The 21,394-nt window shown below is 44.6% G+C and overlaps 1 long non-coding RNA gene across 1 annotated transcript in view; it reads right to left on the reverse strand.

The window, feature by feature from the left end:
• LOC142827698 (uncharacterized) overlaps nucleotides 1–21,055 on the reverse strand; it is a 67,998-nt gene extending 46,943 nt beyond the window's left edge. Inside the window, exons 1-2 of the long non-coding RNA XR_012902413.1 lie at nucleotides 20,918–21,055; nucleotides 13,099–13,159 (exon numbers count right to left, since the gene is read on the reverse strand). This is a non-coding gene — a long non-coding RNA (uncharacterized LOC142827698). The remainder of the gene's footprint in view (nucleotides 1–13,098; nucleotides 13,160–20,917) is intronic.
• Nucleotides 21,056–21,394: the final 339 nt, after the last annotated feature.

A 21,394-nucleotide genomic window follows, 5' to 3' on the forward strand; every position in this document is an offset into this window, starting at 1 on the left:
ACCCCAAAGGGAGGGAACACAACAGGTAATCCTCATGTGATCCCTCTTCTGACACCCATGTACAGACAAACAGAGGCTAAGGACCTCATTCCTACTCATCCTGGCTAATAGCCATTGATGGACCTCCATGAATTTATCTAGCACTTTTTTGAACCCTGTTAAAGTCCTGGTCTTCACAACATCCTCTGGCAAGGAGTTCCACAGGTTGACTGTGTGCTGCACGAAGAAAAACTTCCTTTTGTTTGTTTTAACCTGGTTTGTTTTAACCTTGTACTCCTCTATCACTCTCTCCGGGTATGTCTACACTACCCCGCTAGTTCGAACTAGCGGGGTAATGTATGCATACCGCACTTGCTAATGAAGCCCGGGATTTGAATTTCCCGGGCTTCATTAGCATAAGCGGGGAGCCGCCATTTTTAAATCCCCGCTGCTTCGAACCCCGTGTAGCGCGGCTACACGGGGCTCGAACTAGGTAGTTCGGACTAGGGTCCTATTCCGAACTACCGGTACTCCTCGTGAAACGAGGTGTACCGGTAGTTCGGAATAGGCACCCTAGTCCGAACTACCTAGTTCGAGCCCCGTGTAGCCGCGCTACACGGGGTTCGAAGCAGCGGGGATTTAAAAATGGCGGCTCCCCGCTTATGCTAATGAAGCCCGGGAAATTCAAATCCCGGGCTTCATTAGCAAGTGCGGTATGCATACATTACCCCGCTAGTTCGAACTAGCGGGGTAGTGTAGACATACCCCCCCTTTTTTAAATGAGCACCTCATTGTGACATGAAAATTGCTTTGTTCCAATGACCAGCATTGAGGGGTGTTTCATTTCTAATGAATATCCTGTGCTGACAGGAAAGAGCAGAAGTGAAACTGGTCCCTGTCAGTCTTAATTAGTGCTTCATTAAGCCGTTGGAAAAACTTCCTCTCTGTTCTCCTTTGAACAGGCTACACTTTGCTCTTTTAAAAGGAGTTTTGGGGGAGTATTTGAGAGGCTGGGTGAAGTGGCCATCCACTCACAGAACAAGGCTCTTGTCTCACAAAGAAAAAATCTGCTGATAGATGGGGTGTTCTGTGTGTCCCCGGGGCCAGGTCCTCAGGTGGTATAAACAGGTGTCACTCCATAGAATGAGGTGCAGCAATGTCCATTTTCATCAGCTGACAATCTGGTTCCTATACAGACTGTGTAGAAAGATAAAGCCAAGGGCATTCACCTTTTAGTGCAACTCAAAGGTTCCTGTGACTGCTGACATACTGCCTATAGGAAGGTGAGAATTTCAACAGCAAACGAGAAATATAGAAGTAAGGCTGGGATACTTGGTGACTTAGGGCATATTCACACTAAAGGAGAAGGTCGACTTAAGATACGCATTGCATATTAATTGCGTAGCCTGGAGTCGACGGATCTTAAATCACCATCCACACAGCGAGAGGCTCATGGGAGTAAACCCTCCCATTGGCTTCCCTTACTCCTTGTGAGGAGCACAAGGTGCCGATGAGGGAGCCCTCTCAGTTTGAATTAGCAGGTCTTCACTAGACCCACTGAATTGAACCCCAGTGTCAATCTCCCACGTCGCCTTAGTGAGTTTATGATCTTGCCTTTTCTCTCTGGAGCATCACATGCAAATGGAATTAGGTCCCCAATTGAGTGTTTTAAGCCTAGTTTTGGTACCATGTAGCCTAGTTTTCAGCCTTTGCTTGAGACCTCCTCAGGAGCATGAGTGCTACAAGTCAGGTTAGCGTGATTATGCAGCCAAATGAATACATGAAAAGAATAGGATACAAGGCCAGTCTTGTTCAGAGCCTAAAACACATGGCAAAATAGCTGAAAAGGAAGACAGGAGATGCTGGGACAGGAATTAGAATGTTCTGTCAGTGAAACTGCACCCCAGCCTCTCGCTGCTGAAAGATCAATATTTATTAAAATACACGTTGCTGTATCCTGTCTCTTGCTCTTCAAAGCTACAACCCTAGGGCCTTCAAGCCTCTACTTGCCCTGAAGAGTGATTCCATTGACTAATACTGAGATCCTGAAGTAACACCCCTCAAAAACAACCCTTCCTTCTTGCCCATCAGACTCTAGACTTACCAGGAAGTACCATCGAAGCGGCATTCAGTGGCCTAGACCCTAGCAGACGGCTTCTGAGGCAGAAAGTTCACCACTTTCTACATAAGACAAGTAGGCCAGTTCAAAGCAAATGCAGTATCCCTCACACTAAGGGAACTGGAGGGATCCAATATAGCTATATATATAGGAAAGGTAGAGGGAGATGGCTAGGCACCCAGTAAACAGATCGATCCATTATATTCCCAAAGCACCGCCAACCAGGCAGACACTGACTTACTCCAGTGGACGTGACATGGCTTCTCTCTGGCAAGAAACTCTGAGAAAGCCCAATTGTGGCTTGACAGCTTCACTTCACTGTGACGAACCAACTCTTGGCCCACAGAAGGCCTTGCCAGCAGACAGAAGCGTAGTTTGCCCTTCCTGTCACACACCTCACGTAGTAAATCAAATACCTTTTACTAGAGGTAGCCATCATCCCTCCAGCAATAATGATTCTAGGATAACGCGATGAAGACAAATGTATAGAAAAGCCGGTTTCCTGATGTAATCGTGGTTTGGCGGGCACTCCAGTAAAACAAAGACCCATGAATCAAACAAGCCTTGTTCGCAAGCACGGAATCTTAATTCCGTGCACTTTTGGAAGTCCACTTGCCTTGTGTCACAGGGAAGCTTAATTGTGAATAAGATTTGCCCAGATTCATTCCTCTGCCTTTTTACATGCAAAAACTACAAAGGTCTCCTGTTGGAATGACGGAGCCAAGATTTCCTTTCTTCAAACCACTATCTACAGCAAAGCAAGACGAGACAAAGGAACATTCTCTGCTGGCGTAATCCATACAGGAATAGGAAATACTCAATAAAACAATACTGATTTACACTGGAATCTAATCCCATCCAAAAAACGTAGCTGAGGAAAGACTAGTAATACTATCTATTATTTTTGACCAAACATATGTCTGATCATTGATGGCACTGGCAGTTTATTTTAAAATTAGTAGAACAAGGGAAACATTTGACATTCTAACTGATCATCCATTTCTCTTGTTACTCTGCTATTTAAAAAGGAGTTAATCATCGACTGGTCAATGCCTTCCCTGAATTATTAACATGTTTGTCTGTCTTTATCAGACAATGCTTTACAAGATAGCATGGAACAATAGACAATTTGGGCAGGTAGGCAAACTGGAAAGAGCTAACAGAATGATTGCGTGGAAAAAATCATGCTATTATTCAAATGTAGCAGTTAAACTACAATGGCTAACCATTAGTAGTAATAGGTCTTGGATGTCAGTTCTAATAGCAGACCAGTAACTTTGACCGGACTTTCAATGAACTTAGCATCTTTCATTGATCTTCTTAGTATCAATGATCTTCACTTTTCTGTGACCAAATGCTTCAGACGGGCAATTCGGTTTCAGCGCAAAAGAGAGAAACAGTTACTTGTGTCTTACAGATCCTCTTTCAGCAGGAAAGGGGCATTTAGGAGTCATCATGTTGATGATTTAGGGACAACAATGGCTAAAATGTCCTGTAGGTCACCAGCTGTATAGTAGTGTACCCTTCAAGAGCTCTGGATCCAAATTAGGTCCATTAATCTGCAAGGAGGTGACCAATGAAGTAAGTCCAATGTCTAAACAGCACAATGAAAAGTTTGAGCATCAGCCTATAGAGGATCGTGATCTGACCATGACAAGAATATCCATGTAAGCCTCTCCCCAGAATCCCCAGTTCTCACCTAAAACTAGGCGATACCTGCCTATATATGTGGCATTCCTCTGGACTTGAGTGTACCTAATAGAGTTATCAGCCACATGTAATACAGACAATTCAGGAGCACAGGCTTATAAAACAGACTGGGCCTCATTATGACCTAATTGGTACCAGTATGAATTAGGAGTAATTTTACTGAAGCCATCTACGCAGCCGATATTAGACTCTACCCCAACATCACTTAAAGTTTTTGCTAGTCTCGCCCTTGCCTATGGGATAATAAACAAAGTTGCCTCACTCATACACTCTGAAAAGCTCCAGGCTATTAGATAGTCTAGGATGCAGAAGGCCTCTTGGCATTATCTAGCAATTCATGTCCACCGCATCAACTGGTGTTTTGACTATGTCCTCCCAGAGCTTAGGTATTATCATGCAATTCTGGAAAGTGACCGAGAAAAAAATAACAGCACCATGGGACTCCGTGTTTTCTGAGGCACGGTGACTCCAGGTCATTTGTGCTCACTTTACAACTAAACACACAGAGCCTGACTCTCCATTGCATAAGCTAGGAAAAGAATGTTTCTTACCCACGTGGCACTGAGGTATGATACACAAGGAACAGAATGAGAGAGGACCAGGCTAGTGGTATAGGTTGTACCTCCCTCAATTGGGACTCTCTGGTCCAGCAACATCCATGTGAAATGGTAGGACCACGGATGTTCCTGAATTACAGAGCCCAGGAACAGGGAGATCTGGTGGAGGGGCAGGAGCATGGCAGAGGGGGAAGAGGGCAGCGATTCAGCCAGGAGTCCCTTGGGGATGGGGAGGAGGCAGGCGACTTGGTGAGGAGCTCCAGCCCATCTTGGGAGCAGCAGCCAGGGAGCTCAGGCCCCAGCTGTGGAGGTCTGGCCCCATTCTGGCCCCAGCAGCCAGGGAGCTCTGGCCCTGGTCCCAGCTGTGGAGCTCCAGCCCAGGAGATCCCTGGCTCCGTGGCCAGGTCCAGAGCTTCCCAGCCGCTGGGGCCAGAATGGAGACGGAGTTCCATGGCCAGGGAACTCCAGCCCCAGTGGGCTGTGGCAATAGCAGGGCCGGGCTTGAACCCTAGCCCAGAGGCAGCAGGGCAGCACGGGCCATTAGGGAAGAGACCTCCCCTGGTCTGGCAAATCCCTTCATCCAGGACTGGGGTGCCGGACCAGAGAGGTCCAAAATCCCGAGGGTGCTGGACCAGAGAGGTCCAACCTGTATTCTAAATGCCAGTCCCATACACTGCTTGGGATCTGACTCTAAGATTAACCATCATTTAATATACATTAAATCTAGCTCCAGAGGCAAACAGGAAAGAGAACTAAGGAATACCATGACTATGCTTCATCTGAGGGCTTGTCTTCACTGCTGGCCAGATTGACAGGGCAGCAGTCAATCCAGCAGCATCAATTTATCAAGTCTAGACTAGACAAAATAAATGGACCACCAATCACTCTCCCATCAACTCTGTTACTCCACCTCAGGCCTGGTCTACACTAGACCAGGAAGGTCGGCGTGAGGTACGCAAGTCCAGCTATGCAAAATGCGTAGCTGGAGTCAGTGTACCATAAGCCAAGCTTGGCGGCATCCAAGCAGCAGGAGGCTAAGGGGAGCAAACACTTCTGTTGGCTTCTCTTACTCCTTGCAAAAGGCAGAGCACTGGACACTAGAGGAAGCCGCTCTCTCAGCATTCGATTTAGGGGTCTATACAAGACCCACTAAATCAAACACCAAGAGATCGATCTTCTGGTAAGTATAGACGTGCCTTTAATGAGAAGCACAAGGGGAGTCAATGGGAGAGCATCTCCTGTCAATGCACTGCGTAACTTAGACCAATCTCCCCTCGGAGCGTAGACTATCTCTGAATGGGCATGGACCACATCTGCTATAGCTCCACTAACCTCAGTGCAGCTATAGTGGCATATCCCACCAGAAGACCTGGCCCTCTATGTATACAAATGGACAAATCTACTTTAGAACAAGTTAATTACATGAACCTTGGGGGAACCCCATATTAACTACCCTTGGCCTTCTTCGCAGACAGCTCTGACAGGATCAATTCTCATTAGCACCTTTTCCTCCTACGTGACTTAATCCTTCTCTTGTCAGAAGATAAGCTTCCCTGGACCCACTATATAGCCAGCATCTCTACAGATCAGGTCACTTCAAGTGTCTGAGGCTACATTTACACTACCACAGTAAGTTGACCTAAGTTAATCTCTAGCTAAGTGAATAATATAGCTGGAGTCAATGTAGCTTAGGTTGACATAATACACCATGTTGGGTACCTCCCATCAATTTACCTTAGTTTTTTTAATTCCAGGTAAAGTTTTGGATCAACTGGAGAGTGAGCCGTGTTTTATTTGTCAGATCTTCACTAGACCCACTAAATCAATCCCTGATGAATTAATCACTTGAGCATTGATCCAGCTGTAGTGTAGACATAGCCTAAAATATTTGTTTTGGTGCTTGACCCCAGACCATCAAATGTTAAGATTTTGGCATCTGTTTTTTTTAATCCACTAACTTTTGAGACATCCTGGTCCAGATTTTTTTTTTTTGAGCTGTCTGTTACCATCTGCCAGTAACATATCACGGTCAAACTTTAAGAAAATCTGCCAGGGGAATATTTTATGCTATCAGAACTGCAGCTCTTGTAGAAAGTTCAGGATGGTTTATTTTTACTATAGTTCTGGTCCTACAGATGTTTTCTTTTTCTTGAGAGCTCTGATATCACTCCTGGTAGCTGATAAACATTTATATGTCAAAGCATAATTCTACCTAAGTGGCCTTAGGTAGACCCGAGAAAGTAAAGGTCACCCTGTAAACAGCAGTATATTTGTAAAGATTTTGTTCTTTAATGTTTTGAAATCTTGTTTTATTAAGTAAACACCATGCAAGAGATAACAGATGCCTAATTTCAAAGCTCATGGTGATTAAAATTTGGCACGCAAGAACATGAGTTGTAATGAAATACCGTTTGAAACCTTCACACAGGCTCCACCTGGAAATGAAAATGGGGGCTGCTGTTTTATATAAAGCAAACACGTTTTAAGAATGTTTTGTATCCAGACATGAACTTTTATGAAGTGGAAGATCAACATACTTGCCCCACGTCCTAATAACTTGTCACTAGCCTAATACATTTTGCCTTAAAGAGCAGAGAGGATGCAAAGGTAGGAAGATATTCTATATATTTGTTCAAGAGCTCCTCTTAAGTTTAAGAGCTAGGGTAACCCACACACCTGCACGTGGCTCAGTGTCCTATATAGTGACACTAAGCCCACTTAGAGAGAAGAATGAATTTCTTCTACAGCCTTAGCAGAGAACCAACTGGCTTCATGCACTAATCTCCAGAAGTCCCAGGTTCGGCTTTGCCTGTCAGTATTACACTAGGGCCACCAAATTCGATATATGGCTTCCTTGTTATCATCACTTAAAGCAAGCTAACAGTTCGGCTGTAACAGGACAATGGGATGTGCCCGGAATGGGATTGCTTCTCACAAAACCATGCAGAAAAGAAATGGACTCATCAGATAGATGAAAGGGACTGACATGGGGCACCTCCATCCCATTCAGAACTGCCCCAGCCCTGAGCTTCCCACCCCCCAGGTGCCCTTTAGGGAGGATGGGAAGTCTGACGCTCTCCCCAATTTGTAGGGGAACATTGCTGGCTGTTTTCCCTTCTACAGGGAGCCAGGGGAAAGTGCACAGTTTGCCGCATTCCTCCCTCTAATTGGGGAGGTATAGGGATAGACTAACCTGGACCTGCCGCAGCTGGGGACATGCAGCAGCCAAGGAGAAGCACTTCTCACCTAGCCCCATGCTGACTCAGTAAGAGAGGGCTGGGGTTGTTCTCGCTCCCTAACCCCTCATCCCCAGCCCGGTCCCACAGCAATGATTTAAATGAAGAATGGATATTTTCCAAAAAAACAACAATTGAGTGAAAGATCCAAACAACACCGTGTAAATCTTCTAGTACACCCGACACAAAGAGCGGATGAGCGGGGTTACTGCTAAAAAGTCTGTATTGGTAAGTGAAGGGTTGGATCCATTTGCTGTAAATCCACAATTCCAAGAATTTTTATTTTTCAGATCCACCCATTCTAATTATACAAAACACAAAGATGGCTGCAAACTCCTGCATGCAATTTTTTTCAAGTGATTTCCACTATATTTGTCTCAGGGCTCCCAACATGCTGTGATTTCCTGCCAATTTTTTAAAATGTGCTTTGATGAGCTGTTGATGTCAACCGAGTATATTTTATTCCTCTCATTCAGCTGTGGTTGCACTGCTCACCACATGCCTGCATAGCATGGTGCGCTCTTCTTTTAGATCCATGAAAGAGCACAGATCATATTTGTGTTGCGGGGCAACTATGACAAGCAAATAAACTGCTCGACTGTGTGATAAAATTAACAAATGAAAGGAATCTCATTAAAAGAAAATAAAAGAAGGCAATGCCAGTAGTACCATACTCCCTTTATGTTGAATAGTTTTGTTATAGATCAATATCTATATTTCCTAAATAATGATCCTGTTTAATGGACTTCTTTTGGCTACCACAAACTGAAGCCATTTAGGCGCCTGGCCCCAGTACAGAATTCTGCTCTTCCTGCTCTACAATTAACATTGGTAGCTGGGATAGTAATCTGAGGCCATGTCTTCACTAAATGAAAGATCAATACTGTCGCAATCGATCCTCCGGAGCTCAGTTTAGTGGGTCTAGTAAAGACCCCCTAAATGGATCTCAGAAGGTGCCACAAGGAATAAGGGAAGCTGACAGGAGCGTTGGCTCCCATTGGCCTCCTGCAGTGGAGACCACACAGCAACTCAAATTAAGGTACATCGACTCCAGCTATGTAGTTAACTCCATTTAACACTGCATATCTTGTTTCGACCTTCCTGCATAGTGAAGACATGGCCTGAGGAACATAGGAATTAGATGAGGCCTGAAGTCCTTCTAGTCAGAATCATAGAGTTTAAGGCCAGAAAAATCAGATATTTCTGTCTGGGCAGCCTGTGTATCACAGGCTACCAACACCACCAACCACTTGCATGCTTAACCCAACCACCGAAATTAGACCTACAGGAGACTCAATTGTTATGTACCACAAGCACAGAACAGGTGGGACCAAAAGGCACTGGTGTCAGAGGCCATGCAATGGCATTGAAATGGCTGCGAAACACCCAGATAATTCTGGTGAGTGAGCCACTCTCACATGCTGCAGAGAAAGGTGGAAAAAAAATCCCAAACCCCTAATGGTCCCTGACAATCTGACTAATATGGTCAGTGTTGAAGTACAGTGATGAGATTTTCAGAAAGTGCTGTGCCTACCCCCTGGAGGAAAAAAACAGCCCATTGAAGCTGGCTCAGGCTGAGCAACAAAATACTAAGACAGATAAAAATCGCTAGTCACTTTCAAAAACTTGGCCAAGCAAACTGGAAAGGGCGTGGGACTCTGCTAGTTTGAGGATCCCAGCAGAGAAATGCAAACAGCCAAATTTGTGAGAAACCCTTTCACAGCTCAGAGGGGAAGCTTTTGGCTGTTCCTACAGAAACTCATAGTCCTAAAACTGAGTTTGGCAGCTTCAAAACCTCACTGGTTTAGTTTTCACCATATTTGGTCTGAAGAAACCTAACAACAGCCCAAAAGTCACCTGGTATGAGACATGAAAATTTCCCTGCAGTGTCTTTGGGAGATGGCTTTGGTTACCTGCTGTCTTTTCCCCTCCCCCTGTTCATTCTTCCCTTCTTTGATATATATGTTAATTTGGAGTGGGGGGGGAGGGAGGGGGACCCATAGCCTAGGGCAACACACCTGACTGCTTCCCACCCCAAGGTCATTTACTATTAAATGCATGGTTATATTCATTCTTCTGCCTCTATAATTCCATAATGAGCTTGAACTGCAATTGACAAAATAATCCTGTTCACTTTAACATGATACACCTGTGAAATAATACCAGGCTCGGAAGCAAATGTTTAAGGCACACAAAAACACTCAACACATATTCCAGCACAAGCTGAATTCCCTAGCAGCATGTTTGAATTGTAATCGGTGCAAATGTCTGTATTTTGGTATTGAAGGTCCCATGGGCTAAAGATTTCTCCCTGGCACTTGATTGGCACTGGCATCACTTTTTTTTTTTGTAAGAACCCCACATATTCTTCATATCTTCTATTGTGGCCATTTGCCATTCTGGAGCCAATGGATTGGTAATGTGCAGTAGGATAGAAGTTAGCATTATAGTCTTTTTTCCAGATGAAGCTTTTAAAGCCCCCTGTTAGAAATCTTTCATGTCTGAAACTCAGGGGGAAAAATACCCAACAGAAACATCACAGGAGACAACAAATCATTCCTTCTGATACTGGCTACATGCTTTTAATGAATAAATGACCCTGTAATATGTGTAACACAGCTGATTTCCTGCCCATATTTTTGTAACCAAATATATTCAGACAAATGCAAAACACATGCCCAAATAATTAAGTGGAGCGCAAAACTTAGTATATAATATTAAGAACACAAGTACTCCACAACACTTGTATCTCAATCTGTCATGCTGCCTTAATTGCTTTTCTGATTGTCCCAACAGATGAGATTTCCTCTTAATGAGGTTTTGTTCCATTGTGAATACATATCAGTACCTCTTGCTAATGACTATGTATTAATGGTGGAGCAGCCTCACCCTGAGTTTATAGGCAGGGCCACTAGCTTTATAAGCACAATTAGGAGCTCAATTACCATCTTTGTTATATAAGTGCAATAAGCACCAGCAAGTTGCTTTGTCAGGGGTCTATTCAGACCAAAACTACTACCCTGACGGCCTCATCCATGAAGGAGGAGCTGTGGGTATCAGAGGCTCTGCAGACCCAGTGTCTTATCACCCCTGGTGTGTTATTTCCACACCTGATGTGCCTGCATAAAGCCAATGTGGGGCTTTGTGATGAGGTGCATTAACCCATTTCAGGAGCTGGCAAGGAAAGAGTTAACATTCACCTTCTGTAGCAGCACTGTCAAGGTAACAGGCAAAGAGCACCGGCGGGGGGAATCCATGGTCCCTTACTTTTTATGGTGAGTGATGAAGGGAAGGGCAGAGAGGAGAGGAGGCAGGGACTTGGGAAGAGGGGTCTCTATGGGCAGAGCAGTTTGGGTACCTATGCCCCCATGCCTGACTTTCAGGGCACTTCTGCTGCGTATCAGAGCAGGGCTCACCCAGTTGTGAGTGAATAAATAAGTCCCCCAGCACGTGATGGGCCTGATCCAAACTCCACAGAAGCCAGTGTGAGCCCCTCCACTCACTCCAATAGGCTTGGGAGCGCTCCTTGCAAAAAGGGGGTGCTCTGTGGAAGTGGCACTTAATAACATGAGGTTCACTGTTCACCTGACATCCCCTGGGCAGCAGGCGTAAGAGGAGGCAAGGCAATGCCTTCCGAAACTGGCAGACACGGCCCTGCCCACGCTCCAGGGCTTCAGTGCCAGGGAGACTCCAGTAGGGGGCTGGAGGCTTGTCTCTGTGATGAGGGGCGGGGCCTCTGGCAGGAGGGGCGGGTCTAGGGTCTTGCCTCCCTCAACCCTACATTCACCCGTCCTGCATGGGACAGCCATTGGCTTCACAAAGCCCTTTTTTGGCTGTTGATTCAGAAAACAGGAAGCCTCTTAGAGCTTAGGCCAAGTTCCCAGTTTCACTGCATTGAAAGTCATGATGCATCTCTTGGCCATCTACCGTCCCCCTTTCTATGTATAGTACTTATATGGCTCTCTGTACAACATTCCCCAAGGTAGCACTTCTGTTATCCCTATTTTACAGTTGGGGAACACAGAGATTAATAATCAAATGTTTAAAGGTGTCTAGGTACCTGAAGATGTAGAGATATCTTGTGGGAAGTTCAAAAGTACATTAGTGTCTAATTCCCACTGAAATCACTGGTCTGATGACACCCTGATTTCCACAGACTGGAATTTTTCCACAAACAGCTACATGCTAACACTAGTTAAGCTGTACTGGTTTTAGCAACATTAGGAATATTTTGTAAAGGACTCCTTGAATGATCTTCTCAACTTTGTGGGTGTGTGTAAATCATGAGTCCTGTGATAGTGGGTGTTTTTCTTCAACCCCCATCCCTTGGAGTCAGGTAATGATGTGAGAATTTCTACTTCCATCTTTTAAGAAGTCAGTTACAAGTCCTCAGGACTGCAGAGAAAAGCATGAAAACAAACCTCAGACTCAAACCAGAAGGCCAATAAAAAGAATCCAAAGTGCTTGGCTGAATATTAGATTTTAAAACAATCAATTTTTTTTGAGGGGGAGGATTCATGATTTTTGCTGAGGGTAGATGCAGTCAGAATGCAGAATACAGCGAATGCAGTCAGACACTGCAAATGTTGCTAGCTCACATTCACACAGGTTCCAGCGAACTTTTTCTTTGCTTCTGACTTGGGAAACCAGGGTTGTGGATTTGCCCTTTGGGTTTAAGTTGTTAGGGTTGAAGCCATGCAGAAATGCCAAGTTTCATAGTGTTTTTCACATGAAGGCCATAAATCCCTCCCCAGAACTCAAGGTGAGCAAGTAGGGGGAAAGGGAATACGCAGAAGGGTCACAAACTTTGATAAACCTGGACAGCATTTGGGGATTGTAATCGGATACAAAGTGAGGCAGAATGGTTTCTGGTTCTGATACAAAAGTCTTTCCCAGGCCTACTCCCTAGTGGAACTCCTTGCAATATGCAGAGTTGAGCACATGTGTAAATCTTTGCAGAATTTTAATGTCAGTTTGATGGTGCTTATTTGTGTTTTCCAGTAAAAGAATAAAATCTTTTCAGGAAAGTTAGGAGGCAAATATTTGTCAGCCTAATCCTTTTTTGTAAGGATTTGAAAGTATTTAGACAGGATTCTTTTATAGTATATGTTTGCACAGATTTGTAAACCACATATTTACCAGGCAGAAGCAAACAACCAAATTTAGAGGTGTGAATGCAGATGAAAATACTTAAATGGCCATTTAATAGAAATTCCTCTGACATTTCTCTAGGGAAAATAGTTTTATGCAGATATTGCAGAATAACCATATGTACATGTTTAATATCTTTGCTTTTGGGGGAATAAATTTTAACCAAAGCAATCAGAAAAATCTTGATAGTCACTGTCCCAACTTTATTTTAAATTGCCAAGGGGTTTCAGTTTTCACAGATAATATCTGAGCAACAGTTGAAAGCATAAAGAAAGGCTCAGGGATTTGAACATGATGCTGTAAAACGTTGGATGGAAAAAGATAGGATCACTGAAGTTCAACTTACCTTTCCCAATGCAGACTGGACAATGGAGATGGAAGAATCCGCTAGACAAATCTCTAGTCCCCTGGAAACAAATTAGGGATGGACTTAATTCATGTAAAACCTACAAGGGTATCACAAAGGATTAATTGGGGGCCATATTTGACAACCTTGCTCAGGTTAAAAAGCAGTTTACTCTAAAGTAATCCCACCCAAGTCAATGAGATTATTCGGAGCATGACTACGATGGAAGCTCTTTAGAGCAAGGGCCAGAGTCTAGATCCTCTGAGATACCTAAGCTCCAAACTGTTTATTTCAATAGAAGTTAGAAGCCTAAATATATTTAAGGATCTGGACTGCTCCTCTTACTGTGTTTGTATGGTGAAGCCCTATGTGGGCCCTCTAGAGCAGTGGTTCCCAAACTTTTTGGCATCATGCCTGATTTTTGAGAAACCCTCACGCCCCCCCATCCCAAAAAAACAGCAGCAAAACTTGGGGTGGGAGTGACGGGGGTGTGTGTGGCTGGGTCACCTCATGTCCCCCCTGGAATTTCTTCACGCCCCCAGTTTGGGAACCCATGCTCTAGAGTCTAGGTATGATTGTCATATAAATAATAAGGGTGAAAACTCAATCAAACCCATCGACATCAGGAAGTTGAAATGAGGCAGACAGTTGTTAGATGCTTTTCATCTGTAGATCTCCCAACCTTACACCAAAGAGGTCAGTATCATTCTCCCCATTGTACACGCGGGGGGGGGGGGGGGGGGGGAAACTGAGGCACAGCGCAGGAAAGTGACTTGCCCAAACTCAGCCTTTTGCATTCCAATTCCCTGCTCTTGCTAATAGGCTATGCTGCCTTTCATCCCTCTTCTCTGACCAAAGTCCTGTTCAGAGTACCAGCCCTGTGCTACACTGAGGATTGTTCGACACTGAACTACCAGCTTTGGCAGTAGGATCGGTGCCATTCCTTCCCAGCTGATATATAATTGAAGAGAATAACAGAGTCAGTTCTGAAGCAGTATTTAATCTTTGAAATGAAATGGGGGGGGACCACTTATTAATGGAATGTTAAGATTGTAAATTAAAAACCCACAAGAAAGTCAGGGAAGTCAGGCATTAAGGCTCCCTCGGCTCCTCTAACCCTTCCCTTTGCCCACGTGCATTATGGGACTTTCATTGCATGAGCACGTAACCCTGGGCAACAGGACATGCCAGAAGTTATGTTGCACAGGGTGTATGGCTTGTTATGAAGTACAGCTCACTACATGGACATGTTAATAAGTAGACATGCTGTCTTGTAAAAGTTTAATGTTCAGTGTAAGAAATTGTAGAACATTATGGAACTTAAATTAAATCTAAATTAAATGAGCATTTTCCGCTAATAAATATTTTGTTCAGAGCATTTTTGCAGTGGTATGTGTCTCGCTGTGAGCCCAGTCGTGTACTGAGCATCACTATTCAGGCTTATGCCTATGGGTAAGCAAAATCCCTCTGACCAAACTCTTCTCCTCTTTCCCTTGTTAAAACTAAAACGTAGCAAAGAGTAACAGTTGATCTAAAGACCTGGGCTACGTCTAGACTGGCATGATTTTCCGCCAATGCTTTTAACGGAAAAGTTTTCCGTTAAAAGCATTTGCGGAAAAGAGCATCTAGATTGGCATGGACGCTTTTCCGCAAAAGCACTTTTTGCAGAAAAGCGTCCGTGCCAATCTAGACGCGGTTTTGCACAAGAAAGTCCCGATCGCCATTTTCGCAAAACAATACCGCGATGTCTACACTGGCCCTCTTGCACAAAAGCATTTGCACAAGAGGGCTTTTGCCCGAACGGGAGCAGCATAGCATTTCCGCAAGAACACTGATTTCAGACAGTAGGAGGTCAGTGTTCTTGCGGAAATTCAATCGGCCAGTGTAGACAGCTGGCAAGTTTTTCCACAAAAGCAGCTGCTTTTGTGGAAAAACTTGTCAGTCTAGACACAGCCCTGGTGTATTGAGGACTGGGTTGGAAGTGCAAACTATCACTTTTAAGGGGTTTATCCAGCTTTGTAGGAAAGTGCCTGACAGCAGCAGCCAATCAACAGCCAGCTGAAGAGTAAGATAAGCTCAACCGTGCCTCTGTTTTAGGGAGCAGCCTGCTTTGTGTCTCTGTTTTGGGGTTCTGGGCATTACACTACAAGATTGGATAGTGGCGATGCCAACATTACCCTATAGTCTACATGGAGCCTACAGCAGAAGGGGCTTTCCTATCACTTTAGGACCACCACCTCCCCAAACACCGCGAGCTGGCTTAACAGAAGCATTCTTCTGTTGACCTAGCTGTGCCTACACTAGGGATTATGTCCGTATATTTGTGAAGCTCAGGAGTATGAATTTTTCATGCCCCATTGTACCATAGCTATATCCGAAGAACTGCCACACCGGGTCAGACCATGGTTCATTTTGCCCAGTACTCTGTCTCTTACAGTGGCCCATACCAGAGCTTTATCAGGAGTGCACAGACCAGTTATGGAATGATCCAACCCATCTTCTGGCAGTCAAAGGGTTAGGGTCACCCCATGCATGGGGTTGATTTTGATCTAGCTAATCACCATTAATGAACCTGTCCTTCATTAACTTATCCTGTTGGCCACCAGAGAATCCCATGGCAATGAATTCCACATGTTAGTTGCATGCTGTTTTTTTTAAAAAAAAAACCTTACTTCCTCTTGTTTGTATGAAACCTAATGCCTATTAATTTCACTTTTTTGTATTCTATAAAAGGATCGACAACACTCCTTTAGTCATTTTTCCCATGCCATCTATAATTTATAGATCCCACACAGACAGTCATCTAAGCTAAACAGCCCTAATCTTTTTAGTCTCTTCTTATACAGAAGCCATTCCGTATCCTGGATTGTCTCTGTTGCCCTTCCCTTTTTCAGTTCATATGCCTTTTGAGATAGGATAACCAGAAATGGACACAGTATTCCAGATATGGTGTACTATAGATTTATGTAGTAACATCATGATAGTCTCTCTTACTTTCTATCCCTTTCCTAAAAGTTGCCAACAAACTGTTAGCCTTTTTTACCACAATGGTGTACCAAAAAATTTTTTCAGATACCATTCCATGATGATGTCAAGATCTCTCTTGAGCGGCAACAGCTAATTTAGATCCCTTCATTGAGTTTGTATAGTTGGGATTATTTTTCCACTGTGTATTACTTTGTGCTTTGAATTTTGCCTGCCATTTTGTTGCCCAGTCACAAAAGCATCTCACAAAATTGGGTAATTCCTCCGAGTCTGCTTTGGATTAACTCTCTTGATTTTGTATCATCTGCAGACTTTGCCAGTTCATTGTTTGCTTCCTTTTCCAGATCAGTAATGAATGTTCAACAGGTGCCAAAACAGATCTTTAGATCAACTGTTCACTTCTTTCCCTTGTTAAAACTGAAAAGTAGCAAAGGGTAAGAAGTAGTGGTCAAACCATTACTGATCAATGAGAAGATCTTCTCTTGTATCCCATGGCTACTAAGCTTCCTTAAGACCCTATGACCACGACCTTGTTAAAGAGTTTCTGAAAATCCAAATATACTATCACCGACTCATCCTCAAAGTTGCTGACTCCCTTGAGCATTCTAATAGATCAGTGAGGCACGACTTCCCTTTGCAAAAGTCATCTTGAATCCTCCCCAGCAAATCATGTTTCTCTATGTATTTGATCATTCTGTTCTTTACTCTAGTTTCTACCAGTTTGGTCAGTGCCGCTGTTAGGCTCCCTGGCTTGCTATCGCCAGGATCTTCTCCATAGCCCTTTGTAAAAAACTGGTGTTGTAAACTACCTTCCCATCCTCTGCTACAGAGGCTGGCTTCTGTGATTGTACAACTCCTAGCGGGGGGTATGTAACCAATTTCATATTTGAGTTCCTTCCTTCCCAATTCTCAGGTGAATCCCATCTCCTCCTGGTGACTTACCACTGTTTAGCTTATCAGGTTGTTCTACTGACCCATCAATGCAAGACAGCCCTTCAGATCTGTCACCACAAAAAAAACAGCTCTGAGGTGGGTACTTCCCCCACATCCTCTGCAGCAAGGACGGATGGTGGAGAATTCATTTAGCTTTCCTGCAACGGCCTTGTGAGCCATCAGTGTTCCTTTAACACCTTTATTGTGTAGTAGTCCCATTGCCTCTCCGGCAGGCTTCCTGCTTCAGAAGTACTTCTAAAAAATGTACTGTTAGTTTGAGCATCTTTAGCAAGTTGCTTCTCATGCTCTTCCTTGGCCTGCCTTCTGTTTTACTTGCCAGAGTATGTGCTTCTCCCTGTTTTTCCTCATTAGGGCTTCCACATTATAAAGGATGCCTTTTTGCCTCCAGTAGCCTGCATTACTCCACTAGAGAGCCAGGGAGGCAATCTTTTGGTCCTCCAGCTACCTTTTTTGATTTGGGGGAACGCATTTAGTCCGAGCCTCAGTTATGGTGGTTTTAAGTGATCTCCATACTGCTTGCAGGCATTTTACCCTTGTGACTGCTCTTTCCAATATACAAGTTTCAGAGAGGAAGCAGTGTTAGTCTGTAACTGAAAAAAAAAACTGAAAGAAAAAAAAAAGTCTTGCAGCACCTTAGAGACTAACAAAAAAATGTAGATGGTATCATGAGCTTTCGTGGGCACAACCCACTTCTTCAGATGAATGGAATTTAAGGGGTCCCAAGTTCCAAATAAATAGAGAGGGGATGGGGAGGGAAAATGAGGAAAAAATAGGAAAATAAGTCAATTAGAATTTCCATGATAGAACCCTCTAATTATTCTTTCCATTTTTTTTCTCCTCCTTTCCCGCCTCCATCCCCTTTCACTGCTATTTGGACCCCTTAAATTCCACTCCTCTGAAGAAGGGTGTTGTGCCCACGAAAGCTCATGATACCATCTACATTTTTTGTTAGTCTCTAAGGTGCTGCAAGTTTTCCCAATTTTGTTTAAGGTCCTCCTTGTGCAATATCCCTTTTTAAAATTAAATGTGCTGGCGGTAGGTTTCATGTTCCTCTCTCCCCCAACAAAGATGCTAAATGTAATTACATTATGGTCACTGAGTGATTCAGTTCCAGTTACTGCTTAGACCAGCTCCTGTGCTCTATTTAGGACTACATCATGCTGCCTCTGCCTTTGCGAGGTCTAAGACTAGCAGCTTCAGGAAGCAGTCACTTACGGTGTCTAGAAATTTTATCTCTGCATCATGCCCTGAGGTGACACATACCCAGTCAGTATGAGGAGAGTTGAAATCTCTCTATTGTGTGTTCTGCTTTTGTAGTTTTGCTAACTACCCTTAGCATTTCACAGTTACTGTCACCGACCTGGTCAGAAGTCTATGCCTACTGCTACACTCTTATTCAACATGGAATTTCTGTCCAAAGACTCTGTTTGAGTCATAAAAGGATTTTTACCTTAACTCTGCTTTTTTTAAAACATATATAGTGCCACTCCCCACCCGCACAAACTACTCTGTCATTCCAACATATTTTATATCCTGGTATTACCACATCTGCTTGACTGTCCTCATTCCACCAGGATTTTACAGTACATATTATATCAACATCCTCATTTGATTCCAGGTACACTCATTAATCTCTTAGGATTTAAATGTCTAGCATTTGTATACAAGCATGCATACATTTGTCAATATTTAGTGGCTTGCCTTCGTGTGTGCTTTACATGGGACTCTTACATTTGACTGTTTAGCTCCTACCTCTACATCACCAACTTCTTTTCTATCTATACTAAGATAGAGATTTTCCCTTTTAATAACTTCATACCAAATGGATGTCTCTGCCCAAAACATGTGCTTCTCTACAGCAGCTGGCTTTCTGCCAGCCCTTACATTAAAAAAAATCCTCTGCAACCTTTTTTATTTTATGTTCCAGAAGTCTGGTTTTACCTAGATTTTAGGTGTAGACCAGGGCTAAATAAGAAAGTAGTATTACACTGCAACTTTTCATAAAGAACATTTGTTTGTATTTAACTTCTGAGTGTGTGCCATGAACATAATCTATCCTAGGCCTAAAATAGGGCTAGTTATACAAGATTCTGAACACAGTTTATTCTCATTAACCTGAGGTTCAAGTGATCAGCACCTATGCCACTTTGGCCCCTCACAATCATTAACTAATGTTTCCTCTTAATGTCCCTTTGAGATAGGGAATCCCCCCCCCACTCCCCAGTTTTACAGACTTGGAGCTGAGGCATAAAGCAACTAAAGCTATGACTTGTCCAAAGCTTCCCAGTTAATTAAAATGGCTCTGAACCAGGTGTCCAAATTGTTTAGACAGCTTTGAAATCTCAGCCTAATTATCCTGCCAAGGTCACACAGGGAGTCTATGGCTGACCCCACATTCCCAGGCCAGCGGCTCAGTCACTGGAACCATCTTTCCTTTCCCCCTTAATCCTGACCAAGTCTCTTCCACAGCTAAACTAGTTACCACAGCGTGAAAGCTGCCAGTACTGCCACCTTGCAGAGTCAAGCCCTTAAATACGTGGCTGTGGGAAGGGTTCCCAGGCATTAGTAGAAGCATTTTGCACAGATCATCAGCTGCAGGAACGCCTATCCCTATATATAATTGGGTCATATTTCACTGTTGCTGTGAAGCTCTCTAAACTTTATGGAGCTGAAGCAATTTGGGCTAATGCACGTGTATCCAGGGTAACTACTGCCTCTTCTAGACAGAGAGATCCATGGCTAAATTTCAAGGTAACTAGCTCCTGCAGCCATTCTTGGGGATGCAGCAGGAGAGGCCTGAAGTTCAGAATGTGCTGAGCCCCCACTCTCGGGCACTGGGAAGGCTCTGACTTTAGGCAACACAAGAGGCACCTCCAAATCACTCAGTTCTGCAACTCTTGGCTGACAGCCTATGGGGTTCAGGCCTCCTTCAGGAGTCACAGCAGGAACTGTGTAGCAGTCACCCTCTGGTGTCAGAGCACGGCACTGCAGGTGTGTTCTCCCCAGCCACGTTGGTGCTGCAGTGGCCCTGGAGCTAAGTCACAGCTAGTCTGGATCCTTTCCAGGGAAAGGAATGGACAACAAGGCTCTCTTACTGGGCTGTTTGGGCTTCTATCACCCCTCTCAGGCTACCGCTCAAGCCATCTTCTAGGCCGGGGTCCCCACCTCTTTTGGGTCAAGGTCCATACACAAGCGAGAACCCACAGAAAAATGTCAGGTACCGCACACAAGTGGAAAAAAAAAAAACACGCCACAAGACCACCACAACCCCTGACTGAGAAGGAGAAAAACACTCCCCCCATTCCCCCTGCACACCAGAGCCTGGGGGGGTTGCAGGCTGCTAGATTGTGTGCTCCAGCCCTGTTGTGGGGCAGGGCTAAAGCACCAGCATGGCCTCCCCACTGTTGGAGGGGGGAGCCCTCAGCCTCAGGACCCAGATCCAGGTGAGGCAGGGGTCCTCTCTGGCCCCCGGGCCTTCAGGTTCCCATCCCTGTTCTAGGCAGTCCTCAGCAGCATCTGGCAGGATAGTCCTTGTGTTGGAGCGTCTCTACTCCTTCATGGAGACTAGCAAGGGAATCCAGGCCCAAACCTTGCACCAGGTTCTGACCTAGCAACGTTGTGTTATGCAGCTAGGTCTTGCTCCTGCTGCTTTCCTGGCCACTTCCTACCACCAAGCCCCCTGTGCTGTTTCTCAGCAACCTGCGTTTAACAGCCTCCTCTCTGGTTCCCAGGTTTCTGGTCCCCACCTGCTTCATGCTTCTTCCCTAGAATGCCAGGCCTGCACTTGGCCTGGTCCCTTTTCCAGGAACTAATGCTACCCCATGACCCTTTTTAGCCTGCTTTCCCAGCCTCTTCCTAAAGAGACAGACAGACTCCTTACCTCAGCTCTCCTAGGTCTCCTTCCTGCCTGAGGTCTCTGCTCTTTCACTGGAGTTAGCCCCGGCCCTTTCACAGGTGTGCTGACTAATGGTACTTAAGCTACCAGATCAGGCTCAGCTGGCAGGTCACTGCTATGCCACAGGTCAGACTGCCTGTCTCCTTAAATGTCCCTGTGATTCCTTGTGCCTCAGTCACTGCTTACCTTCAGTTTGTATAAACACAAATTTAAAAATTGCTCCTGTTGTAACTGTTACAAATGAAATGTTCTCTCTAAACTGAATAACTTACAGCCCCCTCTTCCCCCCCCAACTGAATAATAACTTACAGCCCCCTCTTCCCCCCAACTGAATAATAACTTACAGCCCCCTCTTCCGCCCCAACTGAATAACAACTTACAGCCCCCTCTTCCGCCCCAACTGAATAATAACTTACAGCCCCCTCTTCCGCCCCAACTGAATAATAACTTACAGCCCCCTCT

The sequence above is a fragment of the Pelodiscus sinensis genome, chromosome 3 (assembly GCF_049634645.1).
Source record: "Pelodiscus sinensis isolate JC-2024 chromosome 3, ASM4963464v1, whole genome shotgun sequence".
NCBI classification, from domain to species: domain Eukaryota; kingdom Metazoa; phylum Chordata; order Testudines; family Trionychidae; genus Pelodiscus; species Pelodiscus sinensis.